The sequence below is a fragment of the Trichosurus vulpecula genome, chromosome 8, assembly GCF_011100635.1.
Source record: "Trichosurus vulpecula isolate mTriVul1 chromosome 8, mTriVul1.pri, whole genome shotgun sequence".
In the NCBI taxonomy this organism is placed as follows: Eukaryota; Metazoa; Chordata; class Mammalia; order Diprotodontia; family Phalangeridae; genus Trichosurus; species Trichosurus vulpecula.
In genome coordinates, this window is record NC_050580.1 from 147,136,053 (window position 1) to 147,163,412 (window position 27,360).

Consider the following 27,360-nt stretch of genomic DNA (forward strand, 5'->3'; position numbering starts at 1 on the left):
CATCTTCCTTTATAGGTCTTTGGTGGTTGATTTGAGTGTTTATAATACTCAGAATAACTTAATTGTTCATAATTGTTCTTTGAACAATGTTGGTGTTACTACATACAATGTTCTCTTGGTTCTGCTCATTTCACTCTTCATTATTTCATGCAAGTCTTTCTACGTTTTTTTCTAAAATTAAGTGGCTCATCCTTTCTTATGGCACAGTAGTATTCCATCATGATCATATAACTAGTTTGGCCATTCACCAATTGACGGGCATCCCCTCAATTTCTAGTGTTTTAGAATAGATTCTTAAAACTGGAAGGATAACTGGGGATAGTTTAACCTCAAACCCTCCATTTTATAGACAAGGAAATGAAGGCCCAGAGACACTTGATAGTTTAGCCAAGGTGATACAGGTAAGAAGTAGCAAACCAGGACTAGTACCCAGGGTTCCTGACCCCTGGTGCTAAGTGTTTTCCATTATACCATACTGCCAGCTAGAGAGCATCCAGTCCCAGTTTGCTCCTGATAAACTGGCCCATTTACGACTCACTGATGATAAGGATATTCAAGTGCTACTTACACTATCTCCAAATAAAGTGTATTATGTTTGGACATGCTGTTCTCAAATACCTTGCAAGACTGCTAGAAGACTGCTAGATTGTAAAGTCCATAAGTAAGCTCCATTGTAAGTGGAGGCAGTCAGTGGCTCAGTGGATAGAACACTGGGCCTGGAATCAGAAGACCTGAGTTCAAAGCCAGCATCAGACATATCCTAGCTGTGTGAACCTGGGCAAATCACTTAACCTCTAATCGTCTGCCAAAATGGATCCACTGGATCCGCCGGAGAAGGAAATGGCAAACTACTCCAGTATCTTAGCCAAGAAAATCCCAAAATGGGGTCATGAAGGGTCGGACACGACTAAAACAACTAACCAACAAAAAGCTCTATAAGAAGGGGGATCATGATTTATTCTTTGTAACACATATATGCAGACAACGTACACATCCCTTTTCAAGAGAAAAATCTATTAAATAGAATGGAATGGAATTTATATACATGGTGCCTGTGCCCTACAAGCCTCTTCCCAAGTGAACCATAGGAAGCTGTTTGCTATGAGGTTTTGTTCTTCTTTGAAATAGTGGGTGGGGTGCCGGGGAGAAAAAATGAGTACATGTTTAGTAAAAAAAAAATAAAGTCAAATTTTTTAAAAAGCTGACCCTTTAAGGTTTACAAAGTGCTATTTTAGACACATGCTGCTGTTCATTCTCAGAACAGCTCCATGAGGTAGGTGTTACAGGCATTACTATCCTCATTTTTGCGGATGACAAAAGTAAGGCCCAGAGAGGTGGAGGCACCGACTCACAATCACACAGGAAATGTCAGAGGCCAGATATGAAGCTGGTTCTCTCCTGACTCCAAATCCTATTCTCTTCTTGCTACACAACATTGCCCATAATGCCCTTGTCTCTAGAGATTTCACATGGAATCTATACTTTTTGTATATTCCAGGGGTTTTGATGTTACCCCCTAGAAACTCTGCCTCTAACGACCCAGCTTGCCTTTTTGAAGTTATCTGGTTACAGGAAGTCTAGAGATGAGGGCATCAAAGGACAGAAATGCCATAAGAATGAATGCTTGCATAATTTCAATTTTTAATTTTGCTGCCTCTTTACTCATATCTCACGATGTTTACCAGATCCTCTAACGATTTTATAAATTCAGCTCCTCCACCCCTGCCACAGTTGGCTTTTTTTCTTTTTTCTTTAAGCATTTTCATCTCTAGTGTACCTCCCAGATCTATAGGACCACATGCAGCTTGATGACACTGTCCTTAAGCAACGTAATCAGAGAGGATTCAGGAAACGAATGATTCCAGAAAATGGTCTCATTGATGTTTCCTGTCTCATCAATCATTCAGTGACTATTAATTGAACGCTGACTCTGTCCTAGGCACCATAGGGGTTGCAAAGTAGTTCCACAATCCCTGATCTCGGTCTTACAATTGGGAAAATAAAGTAACAAATAGCCCCCTCCTCAGCGCCACATGGGGCAAGGAGAGGAAGGAATAAGCTGTGGGTAGGGCCGGTCCCGTGCATAAAACTTCCAAGTTAGTGTTGTGTTCGAAGTTTCTAATGAGAGAGGAGAGGGGAGGTTGGGAAGATTGACTTAAGGCCCCAGACTGAACTGGGACAGAATCACCAACCAGGGTATCAGGGTGTCAGAGGGCTCAAGGATAAGAAGGAAAAATGGCAGGCAGAGGAAGAGCAGCCCTACACTGGGGCCTGCCCTTGCATAATAACCGTAGCTACTATTTATATAGTGCTTACCATGTTCCAGGCAACACTGCTAGGTGCTTTACAAAGAGTGTCTCATTTGATTCTCACAACAACCCTGGGAGGTAGGCGCTGTTATCATACCCAACTGACAGATGAGGAAACTGAGGCAAACATAGGGTAAGTGACTTGCCTGGGGTCACACAGCTAGGCAGTCTCTGAGGCCAGACTGGAATGTCTTCTTGATTCCAGGTCCAGTACACTGTGCACTATGGTGCCACCCTGCTGCCCCCAGTCTAATCTAGTGCATTGCTCTAAAAGGCATCAGAGTATAATTCTACGGAGACCTGTTTTGCAGGCAAAAGAAGTCATAGAATGGTAAGAACTAGATGTTTTGGGGAGAAACTCTGCAAAGCTGTATATGGAAGTGACAAATTCATTCTCAGAGAATTCTGGAAGAAGGAAGTGGAAGAGAGTTCAAGAATAGTAGATATGTTCTCCACTGAGAGACAGACAAGCATGGGGTACCATTAGAACCCCAACTTATTTCCATCACCACCCCTGAATTCGCATCAAGAAAGACCATAAGAACAGCCACTTCATCACAGGTATTTCTCTCTCTCTCTCTCTCTCTCTCTCTCTCTCTCTCTCTCTCTCTCTCTGTAATTGAGGTTAAGTGACTTGCCCAAGGCCTGAAGGCAGATGTGAAGTCAGGTCCTCCTGACTCCAGGGCTGGTGCTCTATCTGCTGCACCACCTATCTGCCCCTACCACAGCTATCTCCCATAGTAGATGCTTAATAAATGTTTGTTGAACTGAGTACCATCATCTTCTCATGCTTAAAACCTGAGGCAACTTTGAACATTCCTTCTCCCCTACATCCAATAAAGCTTTTTTCCAAGTTTCCAAATCCCACCAAGTTTTTCCTTCTTAATGCTTCTTGGATCCATTCCCACCTTATTGTGTTCACTGCCTCTACCTTAGTCAAGGCCCTTACTTCTTCTCCTTCCCTCTTCCAGTCTTTTGCCATTCTAATCTATCCTACACATAGCAGACAGGTTATTCATCCTAAATCTCCACTTTGCACATAAATATTTTATTGAATGAATGAACTATAAAAAGATAATCAACAACATATGGTTGCATTTGCTAAGTGCCAAATGTGTAGTACAAACAATTCAGAGAAGGGGGCAATCCCTTTCAGATGGGATATTTAGAAAAAGCATCTAGAAGAAGGGGCCTTGAAGGATGGGTAGGATTAAGTCAAGGGTAGTAAAGATATTCTAATTAGATTTAATGAATGGTATGAATAATGGAATGAAATTGGAAAAACAAGCTATGTTTGGCAGTCAACAGACCATTTTTCTGGAGTAGAAGGATGACAAGACGGAAGATCAGAAAGTAAGTTCAGGATGTATAGGAGAGGGCCTTGAATGCTGGGTTAACACATAGACAATTGTGAATCATTGAAGGCTCTTGAGCAGGGAAATGGCATGATTAAAATGGTGCTTTAGGAAGACGACTTTAGCAGTGCCCAGTGGATTTCCCTTCCTTTTTAGCTCTTTTCCAATGCTAAAGCCGAGCTTATCCATCTTTAGGGAGATCCTATATCATGATATATGTTTGTATACATGTGAGGGTTTATACATTTACCATTTTTCCATTTTGGTTTTAGTGGTCATAAGAACTTAATCTGCCATTTTAAAATAGGTGTCTTTAAAACAAAAATCTCTTCATTCTCTACTTTTAAAAAAGAAGTATTTTTATCCAAGTTCAAGTTGCAACTTTCCAGAATTTGGTAACTCATCCTATCCTAATCCAAAATTGAAAATGCAAACCAAGTTATTGAGAATTGTGTCTGCCGCTGCTTGGACAACTGCATGAGGCGGTGCCCCCTTGTAAATCAACACCCACTGGCCCCTCCACCTTGGAATATTTATAAGGAAACAGACCACAGACCGTGGGAAGTCAGAGCCATATGTCTAGCCTGCAAAGTATACTGGGAATAATGTGGTGGTGTGTAAGGAAAGTCTGACTCTCTATTCTCTCCAGGGTGGGAATCAAGGGTAGGGATAGGGGAAGAACTTGTTGATTCTACCAGGAAGGGGAAAAAAAAACCCTGGAATTTTATTTTGTTTTGGATCACCTCTTATTATAGTCTGCAATGTGAGACCATGGTTTTGTCTAGAAAGATTTAAATATATATTCTCTTAACCCTCCTTACTGGGTCCCTACCTCTTGGGCTTTGTCGCTATTTTAGCACTTTCTGAAGCAGAGTCCTGCAGAGATGTTTTAGAGGACTACAGTTATGTTGGCTCCCAATGAATACGAAATTGTAGTCATGAAAGACTGCCATGTACAGGACTAAGGACCATAAGGCTTGCTGGGAATGCTTCTCACTTATTGGTTATAATATTGGTAAAGCACTTTGGATGAAAGGTGATAGGGGGTACAAATGTGATACAGCATAGAAATGTGAAGTATCATTGTACACTTATCTAGAGTGCTGAGGCAGACAATGGAAACAGACTCCTGTGTTTGATTAGCATGGTGTAACCTTAGGCCATACTCTCTCCTGCTCTCTCTCTGTCTGTCTCTCCGTCCCTCCCTCTCTGTCTCTCTCTGTCTCTCAGTCTCTCTCTGTCTGTCTCTGTCTGTCTGTCTGTCTCTCTCTCTCCCCCCACTTCTTTTCTCTGTCTCTCCTTCTCCCTCTCTCTCTCTCCCCCTCTCTTTCCCCTCCTTCCCCCCAACAGTTTGTCTCATTTGTGGAATTCTCTAGTGAGGATCGTATACCTCTTAGGAGTAGCCCAGATAGCCTCACTCTTCCTGCAAGCACTGGGGTTTTATGGTATAGCAGAAAGCTCTAATTGAGCAGTTAGGAGGCCTGGGTTGAAGTCCAAGATATCCTCTGAGAAGCCATTTAACTCTCCTTGACTCTCTGTTTCCTCACCTACAGAATGGAGACAATGAGAGGCAACAAGGTATAGTGAAAGGTTACTATTCTTAAAGTCAGGAGAACGTGGGTCAAAATCCCAATTTTGCTCAGAGGCGTTACTAGGGCTCTTGAAATCTATGGCAATAGAGCACAATTTCCAGTAGGTCCAACCTGCTAGAGATGCTGTGGTATCTCCAAACTTAGCACTTAGTAAACCTTAAAAGCGTATATAAATGAGTAATTATTGTAAATAATAATACTAATCCACCAAGAGGCAATATGGCAGTGGGTAGAGGTCTAGCCTTGGAGTCAGGAAGCCCTAGGTTTAAGCCCTGCCTTGGACACATACTGACTGTGTGACCCTGAGTAAGTCCCTTTAAGTTCTCAGCGCCCCAGGGGATTCTCTAAGACTAAACTTACAGTAAAAGTTCTGACCTGTGCTGCTAAGAGAAAGTTTGTTAGACGTTTCCTATGCTAATGAAAAAATATGTTCAGTCCAAAATATCAGTAGTACTTATAATCCACTGATGGCCTATTCTAGTTTCATTACAGCATGAATGTAAATTCAATTCACCAAGCATTTATTAAGCAGTTCTTATGTGCCAGGCATTGGGCTAGTTGCTAGGGAGATGAATCAAAAATGAAACAGTCCTTCTACATTCTGTTGGGGGTGGGGTGAGGAGGGAGTGATTTGGTTCTGGAAGTCTTTGCCATTGGATCATAATTTCTGACCCAATCCTGTGATCAATGACCTGTCAGAGGCACCGTGGTATAAAGAATACAGCTGTGGGGGCAGCTAGGTGCTCCAATGGATAGGACACCGGCTCTGGAGTCAGGAGGACTTGAGTTCAAATATGTCCTCAGACACTTGACACTTACTAGCTGTGTGACCCTGAGCAAGTCACTTAACCCCAATTGCCTCTAAAAAATAAGAAAGAAAGAAAGAAAGAAAGAAAGAAAGAAAGAAAGAAAGGAAGGAAGGAAGGAAGGAAGGAAGGAAGGAAGGAAGGAAGGAAGGAAGGAAGGAAGGAAGGAAGGAAGGAAGGAAGGAAGAAAGGAGGAAGGAAAGAAGGAAAGAAAGAAAAAAGGAAAGAGGGGGAAGCAAGCAAGGAAGGAAGGAAGGAAGGAAGGAAGAAAGAAAGGAAGGAAGGAAGGAAGGAAGGAAGGAAGGGAGGAAGGAAGAAAGAAGGAAGGAAAGGAAAGGAAGGAAGGAAAGGAAGGAAGAAAGAAGAAGGAAAGGAAAGAGGAAGGAAGGAAAGAAAGAAAAGAGGAAGGAAAGAAGGAAAGAAAGAAAAGGAAGGAAGGAAGGATGAAGAAGGAAGAAAGAAAGGAAAGGAGAAAGAAAAAGAAAGGAAAGAAGAAAGAAAGAAAAAAGGAAAGAAAGGAAGAAAGAAAGAAGGAAGAAAGAAAGGAAAGGAGAAAGAAAAAGAAAGGAAAGAAGAAAGAAAGAAAAAAGGAAAGAAAGGAAGGAAAGAAGACAAAAGACTTCCTTTTGACCTTAAAAAAACAGAATACAGCTCTGAATTTGGAGTCTGGAATCCCAGCTCAAATCCCTCCCCTGAGTACTTTCTAGCTATGTGATCATAAAATGAGGAGGCTGGATGAAACAATTTCTAAACTCTCTTCTAGCTCTAAATCTAGGCTCCTGATCATTCAGGTGACTTGAGGCCCCTGACCCTTAGTCTGATCCTATACTTCCCTCCCCAGAGCCAGGGTCTAAGCATCTCCTCACTTTGCTCTACTATAGGGAGGGTTGCATTTCCAGCGTATCACAAGAACCGGTTCTCTTTTAGGGTTCACGGCCCACCTAAACTTCCCCAACATGATGGAAGTTTCCAAAGCCCCAGAGTTTTCCACCAGGGAATCAAAAGGTGGCTGAACCTATATTTGCCCTAGCAGTCCCAGTTAGAGAGTTTCCACCTTATCCCACTCACTGCCTTATCACAGTCCCTGGTCACATTCCAAATTCTCTTACTTGGAGGAGGTGAGACCTGAAAAGCTAAACAGCATAGGATTCTTGTTTGGAAAAAAGACTCTTGGGTCCCTTTCTCCCTATAACTCTCTTCCCCAAAGATCCCCCTGCTGGCTTTCCCCTCCCCTCTCAGACAAGCACCATTTTGCTTGTAACTTCAGCAGATAATTAAAGAATTTTAGACTCTTTGAGCTGGCAGGAATGTATAATAGTCTAGTCTAATTTGACCCAATGCTGTCTCTGGTCTTGTTAGCACATTTTACAGATAATAATAATGACAGGGATGAGGCAACGTGGTGGGTGGCACAGTGGAGATAACACTGGGCTTGGAATCAGGAAAACTCATCTTCCTGAGTTCAAATCTGGCCTCAGACAATTGCTAGCTGTGTGACTCTGGGCAAGTCACTTAATCCTGTTTGCCTCAGTTTCCTCATCTGTAAAATGAGCTGAAGAAGGAAATGGCAAACCACTCCAGTATCTTTGCCAAGAAAACCCTAAATGGGGTCACAAAGAGTCAGACCCAATTGAAATGACCAAACAACAAGGATAGGGAGAGGGACTGGACCTGTGATTTCATTTGATATAGAAGATTCCCAGATGAGGAAATTTCCTCTACCAATGAAAGTCATTGCCTCTGCAATCAAAAGACTTGGTGAATTGCCTAGAAAACTGAGAGATTAAATGACCTGCCCAGATTCACCCAGCCAGTATGGGTCAGAAGCAGGACTCGAACCCAGGTCTTTCTGGCTGCAAGGCCACCTCTCTTGAGCATGCTGCCTCTATGTCTCTAAGAATAATATAGCCAAGTCCTCGTTAGTGAAGATAACAAATCCCTTGAAGTGATCACGTGCGTTCAGATTCTCCCTATTTGAATCTATAATTGCATAGAACAAGGATGGCAAACTCAAGCACTAACCTGCATGTGAGGATGCCCGTGAGTACATATTAACTTACTAAACCACATATTGCTACCATCTAAATTTATTGTACTTTTATTTATTTTGTTAAATATATCCCAATTACATTTTAATCTGGTTTGGGCCTTAGTAGGAAGTGTTGTGGTTGTGGTCCAGGCTGTGTGTTTAATACCTCTGATGTAGAATATGGTTATTGGTTCCAGCCCAATGGAAATATAAAATAGGAATTTTTAAATGTGGCTATTTCAGGGGATTCATTATTCAAATAAGAAACAAATAATAGCTGGTTTTTAATGCATCTTTTTAGGGCTTGCAAATTACTTCACATACTTTAATTTATCTCATTGCTCAGAATAACCCTTAGAGGTAAATACTATAAATATTATTCCCATTTCACAGATGTTGGAAATTAGACTGAAAGAGGTAAATTGACTTATCCATATAGCAAAGGCCATATTGCTAATTCATGGAACAGCTTGAACTAAAAACTAACTAAAGCTCCTAATTAAAGTCTAGTTTTTTTTTCCCCACATCACAAGGGCAACATTGGATTATGAATCCAATAGATACTGATTCAACACAGAAAATTTTGGAATTTGGCTCAATTCAATAATTATTTCTCTCCCCTTTCCTCACTGCTACACTGGTGTCTATGACATATTAAGACAAAGGGGGTGGGAAAGACTTCCAATGCACTTGATGCATTTATGGGAGCACATGGACAAACATCATTCAGGATGAGAAGCCAGAGAGGGCTTCCAATCTTCCCCAGTGGCAAGAGTAGCTGCAATTGACATAATGGTGGATGTCCTGAAGTATCAAGGTATTAAAGAGGACCCACTCTAGGACTTGACCTTACTTAGGCTTGAAGCCCAAGTCATTCTTCTCTAAGTTGCCTCTTCTTGCAGCAAAAGACAAACTTGGGGGTTAGGCAGGAAGAGTGTGGTGTGAAGGGGATGGGATATCGAGAAGGAAAGAGAGGGGAAAACAGAATTAGAAAGGCAATGAAAGGTTAAGTTTGACATTCTATAGTTCCAGACTAATTGTTCTAATGAATGGTTTAATGAGCACAGCTACCCATGTGTTCCTTGACCTTAGAACTAACCAGCCTTTTACTTCCTCCCCTCCCTCCACCCCCATCTTCCCTGGCTGAGAGTATCTCATAATCCACATAGTGTGGCCTCATTTCATCAAACTTTCCCTTGCCTTTGCCCTTTAGATATGTGACTCCATCCTCTTTCCCAAAGAACACTTTTTAAGTGAAGTTTTTATTTTAATGAGGAAAAAAAACAAAGAAACATGAATACTATCTATTGAATTCAGTGAAAATAAGAAAGGGGAGAGAGAGTTTTAACAGATTATGAAGAGGCTGATATTTTGAAGTTACTATTTTCAAGCAGATAAACACAGGCCCACATAGTTTTGGTGATAAAATGTCTCCAGCCAGTCATGCAGGGAGGTCTCTCTGACCCTGTTTGTGGAGTGCATTCTCCCCAAGATGGATCAGAAAAATGAAGAGACAAAACTGCAGTTCAAAAGCTCTGTACTGAAATCTTTCCAGATGGGTGCCAAGATGTCGGGGGCATAGGGGCCTCCCTGGGAGTCTCCCACAATGTGGACAGATTGAGGAGACATTTTAAAGGAAATATATAATCTCTTCTCAAAGTGGCTGTAAATCTTTCACAGAGAAAGCAGTGGGAAAAATGGTAGACTTCCACTTGATATACAAAGTACAGGCAAATCCCTATATAATACTTATTTTAATACCTATAATCTATTCCAACGATAATTTGGAATAATGAAGCTGGAGTCAGGAAGTCTGGGTTCAAATTCTACTGGCTGCATGACACTGGGCTTCTTTTGGCTTCTTGGTGCCTCAGTATTCTCACCTATGAAATGAGGAGATGGAACTCAACAGTCCTTAAGTTTCCTTCTAGCCTAAATCTATGATACTGCAATTCTGTGGATGTACCAGGCTTCTGCTATTCACAGTTGTTTCAAAGAATATGATTTGACCCGGGTCATATCCAAACCCAAATAACAAGCATGTTATGATGGAGCTCTAATATGGCATGGAGGAACATGGGTTCCTTGAAGGCTAACTTCAAAAAACAGCATCAAAGGCTAACCTCAAAGAGTAAACTGTTACTGGTCCTGCCAAGCATAAAACACTCAGAGGAAAAACCAAACAACACACTATTTATCTATTGTCCAAGGACCAACCTTGCTAAGTTTAAAGAGGCTTGTCACTAGGCACAGGGGTGGGGAAGCTATGGCCTTGAGGCCATATGTGGCCCACTAGGTCCTTGGGTACTGCCTTTTGACTAAGTCCAAGTTTTACAGAATAAATCCTTTTATTAAGGGTATTTGTTCTGTGAAGTTTAAATGCATACACATGCCTCTGGTGTTAGAAGCAGCAACAAGGGGGAGCCCCTGAACAAGCTATAGTATGTGAATGTAATGGAATGCTATAGTGCTACAAGAAATGATGAGCAGGAGGATTTCAGAAAAACCTGGAAACACTTACATGAACTGATGCTGAGTGAAGTGAGCAGAACCAAGAGAACACTGTACACAGTAACAGCAATATTGTGCGATGATTGACTATGAATGATTTAGCTCCTCTCAGTAATGCGATGATACAAGACAATTCCAACAGATTAATGATGGAAAATCCACATCCAAAGAAAGAATTGTGGAGTCTGAATGTAGATCGAAGCATACTAGTTTCACTTTTGGGGGGTTTTTGGTTTTTCATGATTTTTCCCTTTTGTTGTTTCTTCTTTCACAACATGACTAATGTGGAAGTATGTTTGATATGATTTCATATGTATAACTTATATCAGATTGCTCTTTTGGGGAGGAGGGAGGAGAAGAAAAAGATGGAGAAAATCTGGAATTCAAAATCATATAAAAAATGAATGTGGAAAACTCTCTTTGCATGTAATTAGAAAAAATAAAATACTATTTACAAAAAAAAGGTGGGGGGAGCCAGAACATGGAGAAGCAAGGCATCTTGACTGCTTCTACTTCTTTGAGTTATTTAGATAGTATGGGTCTGATGGGAAGAGAGGTTGCCCATCTCAAAGCCCCAAGTACATTCCTCTTCTAGGGAAGTCCAAGCCATCAAAGTAGTACCATAAAGCCAATGTCTACATGGGACTTTGAGGGACAAAAAAAGAGACTCACCAAAATGTCGGGAGGTTGCCCCACCAACAGTTGCAAGCTCATTTCTCTTCTGAAGGGTAGTCAAAATCACAGGGTACCAACAAGAATGGAGGTTTAGGACCCTGGTAGGACTCATCTGGGAGACAGGAAAATCATATTAATAGTTTATGGATTCTCCTTTTATGTTTTCTGTATTGTCTGTGGGTTCTTATGAGTTCTTTGCATTTGCTGCATTTTCAGTGTTTGGAATAAATTCCATTCTATATTTGATAAATGCACTGTTGCCATAAGTTTAGCATAGTGCCTGGCACTTTTTCATTCACTCAATCATTCATTGAGTTGTGTTCTTATAAAAGTATTTGGTATAAATACCTAAATTAACTACAAAGGGATATATAAAGGAAGAAGCTATCTGCATCCAGAGAAAGAACTGATAAAATGAGTTTTATATATATATATATATATATATATATATAAATATGTATATGTATGTGTGTGTGTGTGTATTTGTGTCTAATGGTAGTCATCTCCAGGGTTGCAGGTGGGGGAGGGGAAAAATAAATTTACGTGATAACTTTATTATATATTTTAAAGGAATAGCAAGTTGTACATAATAGATTCACAGTTTCATATGCAACCATCTTCTTTATTATATTATGTTATGGAAATTCTGTTTTATTCCATAACTTAAAAATAAAATAAATAACCATTTTTTAAATAAATTTAAAATAAATAGATGAAAAGGGCATTTGGAACCTGGCTACACTTGGTAATCCTATGAATTTTACTTTATGCAATTTAAAACATTATTCTGAGTAGGGATCCATAGGCTTCTCCAGACTGCCATAGGAGGCCAGGACCCCAAAATGGTTAAGAACCTCTATTCTGTGGTTTACTATGAGGGCCGAAACTCAAGAAATTCTTCTCAGTTTCTTTATGGAAGGCAGGACTATTTTCTCCATTCACTGAGGGATCAGATTTATGTTATCATTTTTATTCCTCCATCACAACATATAGAATAGAATAACCTCTTCCCTCCAGGGCAAATGCTCATCATGCCACTGGTCTGGGCTTCTAGTAGGTGAACTCCTGAAAGGGGTGAGGCATCCTGAGATTGTGCCCTATATGCTATCACCTGAGGGGAGGGGCTAAGTACAGAGTGAAGTTATTGGCTGTTGCACTGCTCCCTCATGCTTCCCTGCCAGAAAGATGCACTCCGCCACAGTGTCCCTGGCGAGTGCCCCCATAAGTGGTCTCAGTCTGGTCATTTGTTCCTGTTCACCAACTGGAAACAATAGAAAGCTCAGGGAAACTGTTCTGCTAGATTTTTGCATCCAACCGGTTTTAAACTGGACCAATGTGGCAACTCCCATGGCCAGAATATGTAATGTGTGAGATGATAGAATACCATTTCATGCATTAGCCATGTTAGGGAAGCATGCTGCCAAGAGCTTCATTACCCATGCAGTGTGCCTGTGCTTTTGTCATGCTTTATTCGCAGGCCATCTGGATTAGCACTTTGACTGAACACTGGCAGTTTCTATTGTGTTTGGCTCTGGGGCAAGTATTACTTGGTGTGCTGTGTTTTATTTAACATGTTAGCATGTGCAAGATGCTCCCTATTCTTATGGCGTTAGCAGATCGGCATGGTTCTCCATGTAATCTTGGTTTATTGGTTTGAAGTTTCCTACTGGGGCAGTGAGAGCCAAACCTTTTCTGGACTCAGTCTCCCCAGGAAAGAGCTTAGACAGAAGGATTCATCCATTTCAAGCCCAAGGGGTACATTACTACAAAGTAGCTTCCAAGTTATGGACAATACTTATGTTGAGTTGTGCACTGCCAAACTCTGGACCACAAGAAGAAAGTCTAAGTATATAGATAGGTCTTGGTATGTAGAGAGGGACCACTGTCTTTGGAAAGTATAGCTACCAAAGGCTACTGAAAAGATTATTTTTAAATTTCTGAAAGTGAGGAGAGAAATGAAGAAATCGTGTTATTTATAGCTGAGGGGAAGGAAAAATAGCACCCAATTTATATTTTTTGTGAATGGGCCAATGAATGAAAGGCAGCATAGTACAGGTGAGAAAAGGGCAGGTCCCTGAGAATCTAGAAAGCCTGGGTTCAAATACTGCTTCAGATACATGTTCTATTAACTGTGTGACAGTGTTCAAATCACTTATTGTCAACATGTGATGCTGAGTTAAAGGAGAGAATTTCCACCCTGAGAACTGCTAACTCTCAGAGAAATAACAAGTCTTGCCTAAAATGATAATGATGATAATGTGCTAACATTCACCTTCAAACAAAATCCATTCTTCCTCAATTTCTTTTTTTCCCCTAATTAACCACATTTGATCACAAATTGAAGCCTTAGATATTCAGGAGACTGGGTGCCATTTTCTCTTTAGTTTGTCCAGCTGTGTTGAGAAAATGGCACCCTGTCTCCTGAATATCTAAGACTTCAATATGTGATCAAATGTGGTTAATTAGGGAAAAAAAAGAAATTGAGGAAGAATGGATTTTATCTGAAGCATGTGGATCTGAATAATCTCTAGTTTAATTAAGGACTCAACAGAATATCCAATAAGAAATCAATATTGACTGTTACTAATCAGTATTGGCTTCCTTGCCATTCCTTGATATCTTTGACTCTGGCTTCCCCTGCCATGCCAGGAACTTTCTCTGCCCTTATCTCTATCTCCTGGTTTCTCTGGCTTCCTTCAAGTCTCATTTAAAGTTGTCCCTTCTTTAAGAAGCCTTTCCCAATCTTTCTCATTCTCAGTGCCTTCCCAATTTTTTGGTGTGTGTGTGTGTGTGTGTGTGTGTGTGTGTGTGAGAGAGAGAGAGAGAGAGAGAGAGAGAGAGAGAGAGTGTATACATATATATATATATATATATATATATATATATATATATATCTTTTTGTTTGTTTGTTGTGCATAGTTGTTTGCATATTGTCTTCCCATTCAACTATGAACTCTTCAAAATTGGGACTCTGTTTTAGGGGTTTTTTTTGGGGGGAAGGAGTGTCACCTTTCTTCATGTCCCCAGTATATAGTATAGTGCTTGGCATATAGTAGGCACTTAATAAGTTCTAGCCAACTGGCTGATATACATTTCTAAATAAACCAACAACACACAATTTATTTATATAAATCTGAGACCTCTGATTGTTATTCTGGTAGTAATTTTTCTCATCTTTGCATTCAGAGAAACCTAAAATATTAGAGCTAAAAGGAACCATCGAAATCATTGAGTTTAACCCCATCATTTTATAAATATAGAAACTGAAGTCCAAAGTGGTGAATTAATGAGGCCTAAAGTCACACAGTATGTTAGTGGCAAAGGCAAGACTAGATAGGACTTGGGTCTCCTGAGTCTCAATATGATATTCTTCCTATAACACAAGGTCAGTGAGGTCTAACTGTGCAAAATCGCATATTTTCCTTCTAATAAAACTGTGAGCCAAGTTAGTTGCACTTCTGAACATCAAGAAGTGAACTGCTCTTGACTGGCATAAGTAAATTTAGCAGTTGTGAAGAAGAAAATAATATGTCTATTTCCTTGCCCCTATTCTTAGTCTCTACCCATTATCAATAATCACATAGACTGACAAGGTACTGAAGTTCAAAATATGTTCATTTGTTTCAGTCGTGTCCAACTTTCTGTGATCCCATTTAGGGTTTTCTTGGCAGAGATACTAGAGTGGTTTGCCATTTCCTTCTCCAGCTCATGTTACAGATGAGGAAACTGAGGCAAACAGAATTAAGTGACTTGCCCAGAGTCACACAGCTACTAAGTGTCTGAGGCCAGATTTGAACCCAGGAAGATGAGTCTTTCCTGCATCCGGGACCAGTTCTATCTGCTGTGCCATCTAGGTGCCCTGGTTGTTTACTTTGTCACAAAGTTTTGATAAGGACTAAATAAGAGTGTGTGTGTGTGTGTGTGCATGTGTGTACATGCATACATATATACATATATGTGTATATATATACATATATATATACACACATACACACATCTGAGCTCTTTAATCAACTTCAGAAAAATATGAATACTTGAGTGTCGGATGAAGGAAATGATGCCATATCAGAAACATATTGTGAACGATTTGGAGAATCAATCATTCCCTTTGAGTGAGTGTCAAAGATGTAAGTCATCCAGCAAATTGAGGAGTATACGTTCAAGTCTGAGAGTTGGAAGCAATTGTGGAAGGAAACTGAATGCTGCACTTGTACCAGGGATAGCAAATTGAAGGAGGGGATTTTCTTCTCCTTCTTCCTTGGCCATGTCGTTAGACTATTGGGCCAATGGGTGTTGCATCCAGTAGGGAGCAGAAAAACACACTCCACTCAGACACGGATAAAGAGACAGTCACCTGAGGGAGGGAGCAGCTCCAAAAACTTTGCTACTCTGATCAATGCCATGATCTATGACAATGCCAAAGGATTCATAATGAAAAATGCTATCCATCTGGGGAGGGGGAGAGAGGCAGAGAGGGAGAGAGTGGGGGGGGAGGGAAGAGAGAAGAGGGGAGGTGGGGAGAGGGGGGGAGGAGAGGGAGAGAAAGGAGAAAGAGAACTGATGAACTCTGAGTGCAGACTTGAAGCATAGCTTTTCATTTTATTTTTCTTGCTTTTTTTGGCACCATAGCTAAAGTGGAAACAGAGTTTTGCATGACTTCACTTCTATAACGGGTATCATATTGCTTGTCTTCTCCATGGGTAGGATAGGGAGAGAATTTGGAACCGAAAATTTTTAAACAAATGCTAAAAGGAAAGATGCTTCATGATAGGGAAGGCAGACAGTTCTGAACTCAAGAAAGAAACAAACCCTGGGAACCCAGCTGAGTGGCCTGTGCAGGAGAAATGTGGCCCTGAAGGGAAACTGCATTAGAATTCTAAACAGAAAAAGGATTTCCAGTTCCTACAGTGCTAGCAGTTGTGATTTACCTTTGTCACACCTATGTCTTAGAGTACCATTGTACTCTAAATGTGGGCCAAGTCTTAGAACAGAGACTGTATTTGTGGGAAAGAACACTCCAGGTTTAAGGAGGTATGGGAATTTTTTTCCTCCAACTCTTATTACTATACCATCTTAGCAAATATCTTTGCTAAAAGTGAATTGTCTACTGGCTGGTTGTTCATATGACACACTTGTGGGGGCTTATGAATTATACTGGTAGGACTGGCCACTTACAGGGTTACCCCCTAGAACCTGAGACAGCAGTGATTCTCTGCAGATCTATAGGGAAATAGACCAAAGCAGATGTTACACAAGAAAATATTGAAAGTTTCAGAGCATATGTGTGTATATATGTATATATACCTGATGCATATATACATATATATGTGTGTGCATGTATGTGTGTATATATGTATGTGTATACACACACACACACACATACACACACATATCCATACTCAATTATAGCCTTCTTGGGAGAGGAAGGGGGAAAAAAAGAACAAAGTAAAAAGTGTGCTGTAGAGAACAAAAGAAAACTTATAATGGGGGCAGCTAAGTGGTGCAGTGAGTAGAGAGCACCGGCCCTGAAATCAGGAGGACCTGAGTTCAAATCCGGATTAGACACTGACACACTTACTAGCTGTGTGACCTTGGGCAAGTCACTTAACTCTAATTGCCCTGCCTTCCACCCTCAAAAAAAAAACTTACAAGGAAGCAAAGAAAAGATGGATGGCTCTGAACACAATGTGTAGTATTTATTATATAGGCTTTCTTGAAATGGAAATTTATTGCTGTATATTTTGAATCCTCTCATGTTCTGCTGTGCACGTGGCAATACTTTTTTATTTTGTATTTAAGTTTTAGTATTTAAGTTTAAAATAAGTTAATAAAAGAAAAAAGTTTCAGGGCAATATTAGAAGAGCTAGAACAACATATACACCAACTATAACTATAGAAAAACAGAAGAAAACCAGAGGTAGGTATGAAAGGGGAGACAGAGCAAACATATTGCTGTTTATTAACTTCATAAGATCTTTGGGTCTGGACATCATCTAATCCATTAGCCCTCATTTTACATGTGGGAAAACAGGTCTAGAAAAGTGAAGAGACTTACCCAAGGTCACGTAGAAAATAAATGGATCCAGACCCATGACCACTGATTCCAAATCCAGTCTTCTACGTTTTCAAATGTCAATCATGCTCTGTTACGGGATTTTTCTTGTATGATTTGGTTCCTTATTTTGCATATTCCTTTGATGATCTTTTTTTGTTTATGGTTATTAAGTTCATCATAAAAAATTAGTTTTTAAGAAAAGGATCTAAGACTTTGGCTGACTGAATGAAAGCCTGCTTTCCATCTACCCCATCTCTGACAAGAGGCAGGAAAAAATGTACTTAACTGAGGGCATCTGAAATGTGGATCTCTTCCACTATCCAAAAAGTGCCACCTGGTGCCACGGTGCAGCTATCATGGCCAAAGGGCCAAAGTACAGTGATTATTCCACTTATGAACTGTGGAGTGGCAAGCAGGGGTTAGGGAAGAGGAATGCTTCCAATGTAGAGCCAGACTTATCTTCGCTGGTGTGCAGGTGTGTGCCTGGCCTAGACCATCACCATGACATTCTCTCTGGGCCTGTCATGTTGTCAAAAAGAGGCTTCCACCAGCACCTGTTACCCAGTGGTATCATAACAGAGAGGAGGAAGGAAAGCTTTACGTGCCTGGCCAACTCACTCAGCTGCCAGTAGTGCTCTGGGGCTTTGTTTTCTTAGTGGCAAAATTGGGGAGGGAGGAAAAAGGGAAATAACCTCTGAGGTCTGTTCCAGCTCTAATATTGTGTGTTTCAATAAGATAACCAGCCTCTGGCTCTATCCTGAATATTGATGTACCCTATTCTAAATCATATAAGCGGAACCAATCCCATATGTAGACTGAGAGGTAACTACCTGTACAGGATTAATGAAGGCCCCTTCAAGGCTCCTAGGAAATCAGAAACAACTTCCTCCCTTTTCCAGTTTCTAAAAGTGTTTGAAATTCTTACCGTTAGAAGCTCTCCTTTGGTTTAAGGCACTGAAGACATTCACTATGTTAACATAGAGGGAGTTGTTGTTCAGTCATGTCCAACTGTTCATGACCCCCGTTTGGGGTTTTCTTGGCAAAGATACTGGGGTGTTTTGCCATTTCCTTCTCTAGCTCATTTTACAGATGAGGAAACTGAGGCAAACACATTAAACCTTTGGCGCTTATTGGTTTATTAGATTAGCTACCTACCACCTAGAAAATAATAGGGAATAAGCTACCTTGAGGAAGTTTTAATGGATAGGAAAAGGTAAAAAAAAAAGTACAGGGTAGGAGTGATTTCCTGGGCAAGGGTCTTCATAGAGGTGATACCTGGGCCTAGGTGCTGAAAGGACAACAATAAAATCAAAGGGCAGAAAGACCCAAAAGGGAAGGGGAACGGAGAGGGGAGCCTGAGGATAAAACTTGCCTACTTCATGCTTTTTCCCAGGACCAGCCCTATGTGTAAAATCTCTTTTGCCTGGTTTACAGGGCTCAGGTATACAAGTGGCCTTGGTGCTTGTGGCTCACATAAGAAGGCAGCCCTCAGAGCTTTGTAATATGATAGCTACAGATTGTCTGATATCAGGTCCCAACCTATCAATAGCATATGATCCAACAAAGCCTGGGAGAATTGTTGCTCACTTCTCCACTCCCTGCAGGTTCCTCCCTGAGTATCCCCACTCTGTGATTTCAAACATGCTTTTCTTTTTTTTTGGTTTTGGGGTTTGTTTGGTTTTTTTGGAGGGAGGAAGGCAGGGCAATTGGGGTTAAGTGATTTGCCCAAGGTCACACAGCTAGTAAATGTCAAGTGTCTGAGGTCACATTTGAACTCAGGTCCTCTTGATACCAGGCTCTACTCACTCCACCACCTAGCTGCCCTCAACCATTCTTGAGAAGCATAGTCTTGGCACAATGAAATAAAAGTGTCCCCTGGGCCCCTCCCTTCTATTTCCCTCTATTTTTCACATTAGTCAAGAAACTCCTTCTTCTATCACTATATTTGCGCAAGCCTGAAGTCTTTGATTAAATTATAAAGGAAGATTTTAATTTTCACCCTTAAAATCAAACAATGGCTGTAGGAAGGAACCTAAGAGATTAACCCCTTTATTTTACAGATGGGAAAACTGAAAGTCAAAGAGATAAGGGATACAAGGGGACTTGGGCCATGGGAGATGCCTGGACCCAGGTACAATACCCTCCCAACCCAAGTGACTCATATTTTTTTATGTGCCTCATAACAATTTCTGGAACCTTATTAGTATAAAATCCTTCCACAACCAGTTAGGGGCAAGTCTCTGGGCTCCCAGACCTCTGCTCTTATCATTCCATCATTGTAAGTGCTAGTTTAGGATTAAAATCTTTTTATTTTTTTTTTAATCGAAAGAGAATCTGAGACAAATTGGAAGAGGTAACCTATGAAGATAGGTCCTATGTCCCAGGTCATTCATATAAAGGATCCTAGCAAAATGGTTGTATAAGTTCTAAACAGCCTGTGTCTTAGTCATGTGTTAAATCTATAGAGATCATACAACTCCATGAGCATTTTGCTAAGTGGATGGACTGGTCGCATTTTCTAGGTGTTACTCATGCAATGCCCAATCAAATAGGCAAGTAAGGTGAGCCTTATAAATTGAGTTAACTGTGACGAGTGATTTGATTCCAAACATTTTCTAGATTTTGGAAAAGCTCAGGAAACTGTAGGAGTACCCCTTAGGAAATGACTCGTGAGATGGTAGTCAAAATCAAGTATGTGGAGGATGTAGTTAAAAGAAAATCCCCAAATACACCAAAATCGTTTATAGTAATACTTTTAGTAGTAGCGAAGAACTAGAAAAAAAGTAAAATCCTATCAGATAATGGGATAAACTAATTATGGTAGATGAATGAATATTATTGTGCCGTAAGAAACAATAAATATGTCTACAGAGAAGCATAGAAAGACTCACATAACCTGATGCAGAGGGAAGTAAGCGGAGCAACATAAACAATAAAGACAATGACTACAACAATGTAAATTGAAAATAATAACCTCAAAACAATACAAAGTGAATGTCCCAGAATTACAAAGACCAAGCATGGCCTCAGAGAAAAGATGTCAGAAGAGATCTTCTCCAATACTCCTTTGTAGTGGTAGAAACCCACAGGTATGGAACATTACATCTCTCTCTCTCTCTTCTCTCTCTCTCTCTCTCTCTCTCTCTCTCTCTCTCTCTCTCTCCCTTTCTATTTTCCTCTCTCCCTCTCTCATTGATGGGTTTCACTATTTTTTTCCCCTCATTTTCTTTTTTCTTCTATAAATTTTTTTTGTTATATGGGGGGAAAGATACAGGAAGAAAGTTAAAGGGTACAAAAACAAATTATAATGATTAAAATACATTTTTAAAAAACTAATGTTTTCTTTCTTTCATCATTTCATCACATACAAGAAGTGTCCTCTAAATCAGAGTGTTCTTGGGGCAGCTAGGTGGCGCAGTGAGTAGAGCACTGGCCCTGGACTCAGGAGGACCTGAGTTCCAATTTGACCTCAGACACTTGACACACTTACTAGCTGTGTGACCGTGGGCAAGTCACTTAACCCCAATTGCCCTGCCTTCCCCCTTGCAAAAATAAATTAATAAATAAATAAATTAGAGTGTCCTCTCAATTGGCCAGTTAGATTACTCTAACATGGCACAGTGGAAAGAGTGATGATTTTAGAGTCAGAAGACCTAGGTTAAAATCCCAGCTCTGCTTTTTACTTCCTACCTGCATGACTTTAGGCAAATCGCTTAATTTTCTCTGGACCTCAATTTCCTCATCTGAAAAATAAGGGGATTTGCCTGGGAGATGTCTAAGGTCCCTCACAGCTCTAAAGCTATGGTCTCCTGAGCCTTTGATCACACTTTGTAAGCTAAACTGGGATAGGTTAGGCCAGGCTGAGTAGGTCTCAGTCTGGCTTTGAATCACCAATGTGCCCCTTGTGACAGAGCAGTAATTAATAAGAGTAAATAAGGGCTTTGCCTCAGGGCACCAGCATGCCACAGTGTGCCTTCTCACCAAGGGGAGTCAACTTCCCCACAGAAACTGCTGTCCCTGGGGCCCTACAGTTAAGGTCCCCAAATCTCTAGAACCACTAGGGACCCTCACCTTCCGGGTCCCATTGCCATGGCCCCCTTCTCTAAGGACTCACCTTTTCCCCAACCCTGAAATAGGTGAAGGTTGACCTCTCCCAGACTAGATTTCCCCCAAACATAAATATTTAGTTCCAGTTCTCTTTTGCCTTTTGGGTCAGTCTTACTCAGGACAGCATTGTTTCCTCTCCTGCAGTGCTTTCTTCTCTGTGTTCTCATCTAAGCTGATATGTAATCAGTAAGCTTATCAGGTACTTACTATGTACCCAGCCCCATGCTGCTGCACATCGTGGAGATGCAAAGCAGAAGCTCTGTTCGATGCCAAGGGGCTTTTAATATAGTGGAGCAAGTGGGACTGAGCTGAGGGGGAAGAGGACAATATAAGACAAGATGTCATTGGACGCTAAATCCTGTGGTCTCTACATTATAACATTTGTGGGTTGTTGTTTTCTTTGTTAAATATATACAAATACAAGTCTGGGAAATGAATAATCCTTCTGATCTTTCTCACATGTCTTCTTATGTCTGATTCACTTGAAGGAAAACTTGCTGAATCCTCAAAACTTTGAGATTACCACACTATATGTCAGCCATAATAATCAATATTGTTTTAGACTATTTAAAATAACTAGACAGTATAAGGTCATAATACTGCTGTGGTATAGCTAACGATGAGTTAGTGGACTTAGGAAAATAGGGAAAGACTTGTCTTAGCCCTATGAAGGAAGACATTATCCACCCTCAGAGAAACAGAGGACAAACAAGTTTAGTATGGTCTTATATAGCTTCATATGAATGTATACATCTATATATGCATATGATTATAGATATCTAAGTAAGTATATATGTATATTTTGTGTACATGTATATATATATGTTTGTATGCATATATACACACGTACAAATATATCTGTGCTTAATTGTAGCCTTTTGTGGGGAGGGGAAGGGGAGAAAAAGAACAAAGTAAAAAGTGCACAGCAGAGAACAAAAGAAAACTTACAAAGAAGCAAAGATGGACAGTTTAGATCACAATATGTAGTGTTTACTATATAGGCTTTCTTAAAATGGCAATTCATTGCTGTATATTTTGAATCCTCTCTTATGTTTCTCTGTGCACATGGCAGTGCTTTTTTTTCTTTTCTTATCATGTATTTAAGTTTAAACTAAATTAAAAATAAATAAATAAATGAAACTTTTAGATTAACCCTGAGTGGCCAGGAATCAGTGTAGGATGGCCAAGGGGGTAAATGAGTACTTGTCTGGTGGGAGTGAGCAGATGGCCTAAAGTCCTAAAGGGAAGGAGAAGAGCAGCAGGGCCCACCCATCTCTGGACGCCTAGCTTTTGATCTGGCTCTGGAGAAATTTGACCTAACGTGTTTCATGATAGGTTTTTGGTTCGAAGGATCACATGCAGAGAATCAGAACTACCTTGGAATGAATGTGGCTTTACTCCAGGACACCATTTCCTAACATTGTATATTTCTGTAAGGTAATCAGCCTTCGTGCGGTACCACTGGCAACCTAAGGCACAAATAGTAATAACTGTCAGTTGACATGACTCATTAAGATCTGCAAAGGGTTTTAGGCACATTACCTTGTTTGAACCTTACAGAAACAACTCTATAAGTTTGATACCATAGGAACTGCTATTCTCATTTTACAGAGGAGTAAACCGAGACTCGAAGTAGTAAAAGGACCCGCCTGAGGTCATACCAGAGGTATGACTTAAGCCTGACTCCAAATCAGACTTTTTTTTAAAACTCTAACACATTGGCCCTTGGATGACACAGATATTGAAAATGGCAGGCGGACTGATGTTCAGTGCAGGATAACACACTCCTCCCAACCTCAGAAAAATACTTATGCATACACAAACCCTTGGCACTCAGAACCTTAGCACATCTCAAAAAATGTTGCCGGTCTTCTGTATGATATGTATAGAGCCAACCGGAGTAAAATTATAACCTAGACTTTGCATCTACCTCTTCCATATTTACTCCCTCAGTGACCCCAAATGCCCATTGTTTTCATTCTGTCCGTGGCCCACCATCATTTTGCTGTTGGTCCAACCTTCCGGAGCAATGCTCCATAATATAAAATTTTCTCTCTCCTCTCATCCATTTGAGGTAGCTGTGTGGTATAGTGGATAGAGTGTTGGACTTGGAGTCAGAAAGACTTGAGTTTGAATCCTCCCCTTTACTAGCTTTCTGACCGTGGGCAAGTCACTTAAACTCTGCCTCAGTTTCTGCAGCTGTGAAATAGGATAATATGTAGAACCTAGCCCCAAGGTTGTTGTGAGGCTCAAATGAGATAACACACATACAGCGGTTTGCAAAGCTTAAAGCACTATTATTGTACTAGCTTTCATTATGATTATTTCTATTATTATCATATAGACTTACCTCCCCTATGTCTCATTCCCTCAAGGTCCTGATCTCTACTAAATGGCAATGGTGCCCATGGATTAAGTAACGTCACTTCTCCTTGATCAGATATTCTTAATCTGGAGTCCACAGATGTAGATAGACTTCAGAGGAACAATAAATTTTGGTTGAAAAAAAATTATCTTTATTTTCAACAATCTTTTATTTCCTCTGTAGGAGGATTATAGATTTAAAAATCTTATTCTGAAAGGGAGTCTGTAGGCTTCACCAGACTTCCAAACAGGTCCAAGACACCAAAAAGATTAAGAACCTCTGTGTTTAAAAAAAAATAATGCCTTAATAGTAGTTGTGACCGGATATGTCTCCTGATGGTGAGAAACTGGCAGGTAGGTAGGGATAACTGTAGAACTGTATGTCTGCCAGTGTGAGCATGCACCTGCACACGTGTGGGAGGGTTAGTGGGAGTTTCTATGGCTCCTTGAGTCATCCCACTTTGCTGCTCACACCAGTTGGAATGCCACCGAGGTTAGAGAAGAGGTGTTAAGTATGGTTCTGAATCAGCAGAGATAAGGACACCTGCTGACACCCATCTGCTCAAATCCTCTAGAAGCTTTGCTATGATTGCCAGCTTTCCACCATGATTTCAGATTTTTACCCACAGTCTCTCCAAGATGTGCACCAGCTCCCTCATAGCTCCATTCTGCCAGCCCATCATATCCTCCTTTCCTTACATACCCTCTGGCTTTCTTATCTGTTGGCTCTGCTTGGGACACCAGAGTGGTAGTTTTAGTCATGGAAAAACAGGGCAGGGAGGAGCCGTATGAGTTCCTGTTGGATAACTTCAAAGTGAAGTATGTAATTTGGTGCTTTACTTCATCGATGCAACAGCTGTCCAGATGCAGGCAATTTTGAGTTTGGTGTGGCTGGAATGTCTAAAAGCCTTAAAAAGAGCTTATTATTTTAGACTCGACCATGCCAGAGCATTTTGGTACCAGTGTCGAGACTGTATAAAAATAAGTTGAGACATTTTGAGGGTTTTTTTTTTAAGTAGAGTCTTTGATGCTACACAAATAATTTGGTTGGGCTGTGTAGATGTCAGAGTTTGTGCCTGAGTTCCTCTTACGTGGATAGCATTCTATTTGCGAGTAGGCTAGAAATATCTTTGGGAGGACATCGAGAGGTTCTTTGTACCCTTCTCTAGGGTTTGAGATAGAATGGTTAGTTTGCTTCACTCTCTTCCCAAACCCACAGAACATACACCTCTGCTACTTGGGGTGATTAGAAACCTGGCAAGCTTTACAAACAGGTGAGATAGGGACCTTTGCGGTATGATTTCAGGGACTCTGGGAAAGCCTACCCTAACTCTTCTGTCTCCCCAAATCTCTTTGCCTGCTTAATTTCCTTTACTAGGAAAGAGAGCCGTTAATTTCAAGGAATACAGGAAGATCTGTCATTTCCTTTTCCTCTACCCACATGCCACAACTTATCTAAGATTTGGTTGGGACACTGAGGTTCTGACCTGCTCTGGGACACATTAGCCAGTAAACGTAAGTGGGATTTGGATCTAGGTCTTCTCGTCAACAAGCCCAGCCCTATTGCCTGTAGCAAGCAGCCTCCTAATTTCACTACAAAATACATAAAAATACAAATATTCTTAAGAGAAGCAACATAAGGAATTTCAACTCTTCCACACTATAGTGTAAGGACTAAGAATAGGAGCAGAGAGTATGCCAATAGTGAAGAATGTGGCATGTGGCAAGGTTGGAGAGGACTGCAGAGATACAAAGAATTAGGGGATAAGAAGTTGGGAAAATCCTCCCTTAAATCATTAGTTTGTTTAAGAGTAGTTCTACTTAGAAAAGGGGAAAGAGAAGGGGAAGGGGAAGGGGAAGGATGGAAGTAAAGGGAGGGGTAGGCATTCAAAAAGGAGAGTGAAATCAAAACAGCCAGAAGAATAGGAATGAGTCTTCTCCTTCTACACTCACCCATTCCATTCCACAAACACAGCTGCTCACAGTTATGGGACTCTTATCACCACCTCCCCACCTGCAGGTTCAGACTGAAGCCCTTTTTTTTTTTTCTTTTCAACATAGCAGCTCAAATTCCTAGCAACTGCCTTGGGTCCAGAGTTCCTTTGAAGCCTGACTGGAAGGTGAGGAGCCCTGCCAGGTGCCTTTTTATATGACTTCCGGCTTATGGGCTTCAGAGGGTGATGATAAGATGGGGGCAGGGAGGGGAGTAGGACAGAAGGAAAACCCAAGAGAGACAGAATCTCTATGGCGTTTAAAGGGTCCTCTTGCTTCTTACCTAGGACTTAACTACAATCCAAATGAAGATCATAAGCTTTTTCATTAATGTTTTCTTTTTTTTTCCAAGCTGGCTGGGGACTGTGGCAAAGGCTAGCAGCTCACACCTCAGGACTCCCTCCCCTATTTCCACTATATTCTCCCCACCCCCAACAAATCTCCACCTGTTCTACATTAGAAAAAAGGGGAGTTTCAGCTTCCACCTGTTGCCCAAGCAAAGTCTGTGTGCTCCAGGGGGCGAAGCTGGAAGCAGGCACTCCCCTGATCCCTCCACCCGGGGGAGGGGAATATGTTTCTTATAAAAAGCAGCATTTACAAATGCAACTCGTTTTTCCTATAACAGACCCTGCTGATGTATTCTCCCCTGTCCTCTCCATGCTTCGCCTGCCCTCCTAGCTCAAGAGAGGAGGAATGGTGACAGCTTGACAAGGGCCAGGAAGTGTGACTGAAGCCAAAACTGGGCAGGAGCCTGTAGTATTCCCTTAGTGCATGCCCAGGCCTCCTTCCACCCGGGAGGCCTTAGTCTGGAAGCACCTGCAAAATCTTTCATAGAAATGGGCCCTATCCAGACCAGGATCAGGATTTCATACTCTTCTTGGCCTGAATTCCAGCCTAAGCTGATTCAGAGTAGCTGGGGAATGGAAAAGGAGACTTAGACACAAATTCATTTTGGCTGGACACATGATGCCCATGCTCCATGGAACCCTATGTGAGTTTGTGCACTCTCTCTCTCACACACACACACACATGCATGCACACACGGCTGTGAAGGATAAGACAGAAAAACATGGAAAAACAAACAAGAGACTTCCAAGAGCACAGCAGCCTGGAGACCTGACATGTAGCTTAGGCTCCAATAGCCGCACTCACTTCCATAGGTCCTAAAGATATAACTATTATAACACAGTATGATTTTTCATGTTCATAATGATGTGCCTGAGTGGAAAAAAAAAGTCAAGCAATGTCTATTTAAGATGACAGCTAAGTGTATAATATGTTTTAGAAAGAGCCATATAAATTCTATATATTTGTTTAAAAAAAGTTAGTTGCCCCTCTGCCCTTCGGAAATAGAAACCTCAACTAGACAGAATGCTGCATCTCTCAATGCTTCCATTTACCATCTATGTGACCTTAAGCAAATCACTTAACCGCTCAAGGCTTCAGTTTCCCCACCCGTAAGATGAATGTTTGGCTTTAAGAGACCTCTAAGATCCCTTCCAGTTCCTAATCTATGGCCTTATGCTCCCCAAATTTCCAAATAGTTGAAGTTTGACTGAAGCAGC

At 40.9% G+C, this 27,360-nt stretch overlaps 1 long non-coding RNA gene across 1 annotated transcript in view; it reads right to left on the bottom strand.

Moving 5' to 3' along the window:
• The window catches only part of LOC118829351, a 60,963-nt gene extending 36,483 nt beyond the window's left edge, over positions 1–24,480 (bottom strand). The window contains exon 1 of the long non-coding RNA XR_005008993.1: positions 24,431–24,480. This is a non-coding gene — a long non-coding RNA (uncharacterized LOC118829351). The remainder of the gene's footprint in view (positions 1–24,430) is intronic.
• Between the last annotated feature and the right edge of the window lie 2,880 nt (positions 24,481–27,360).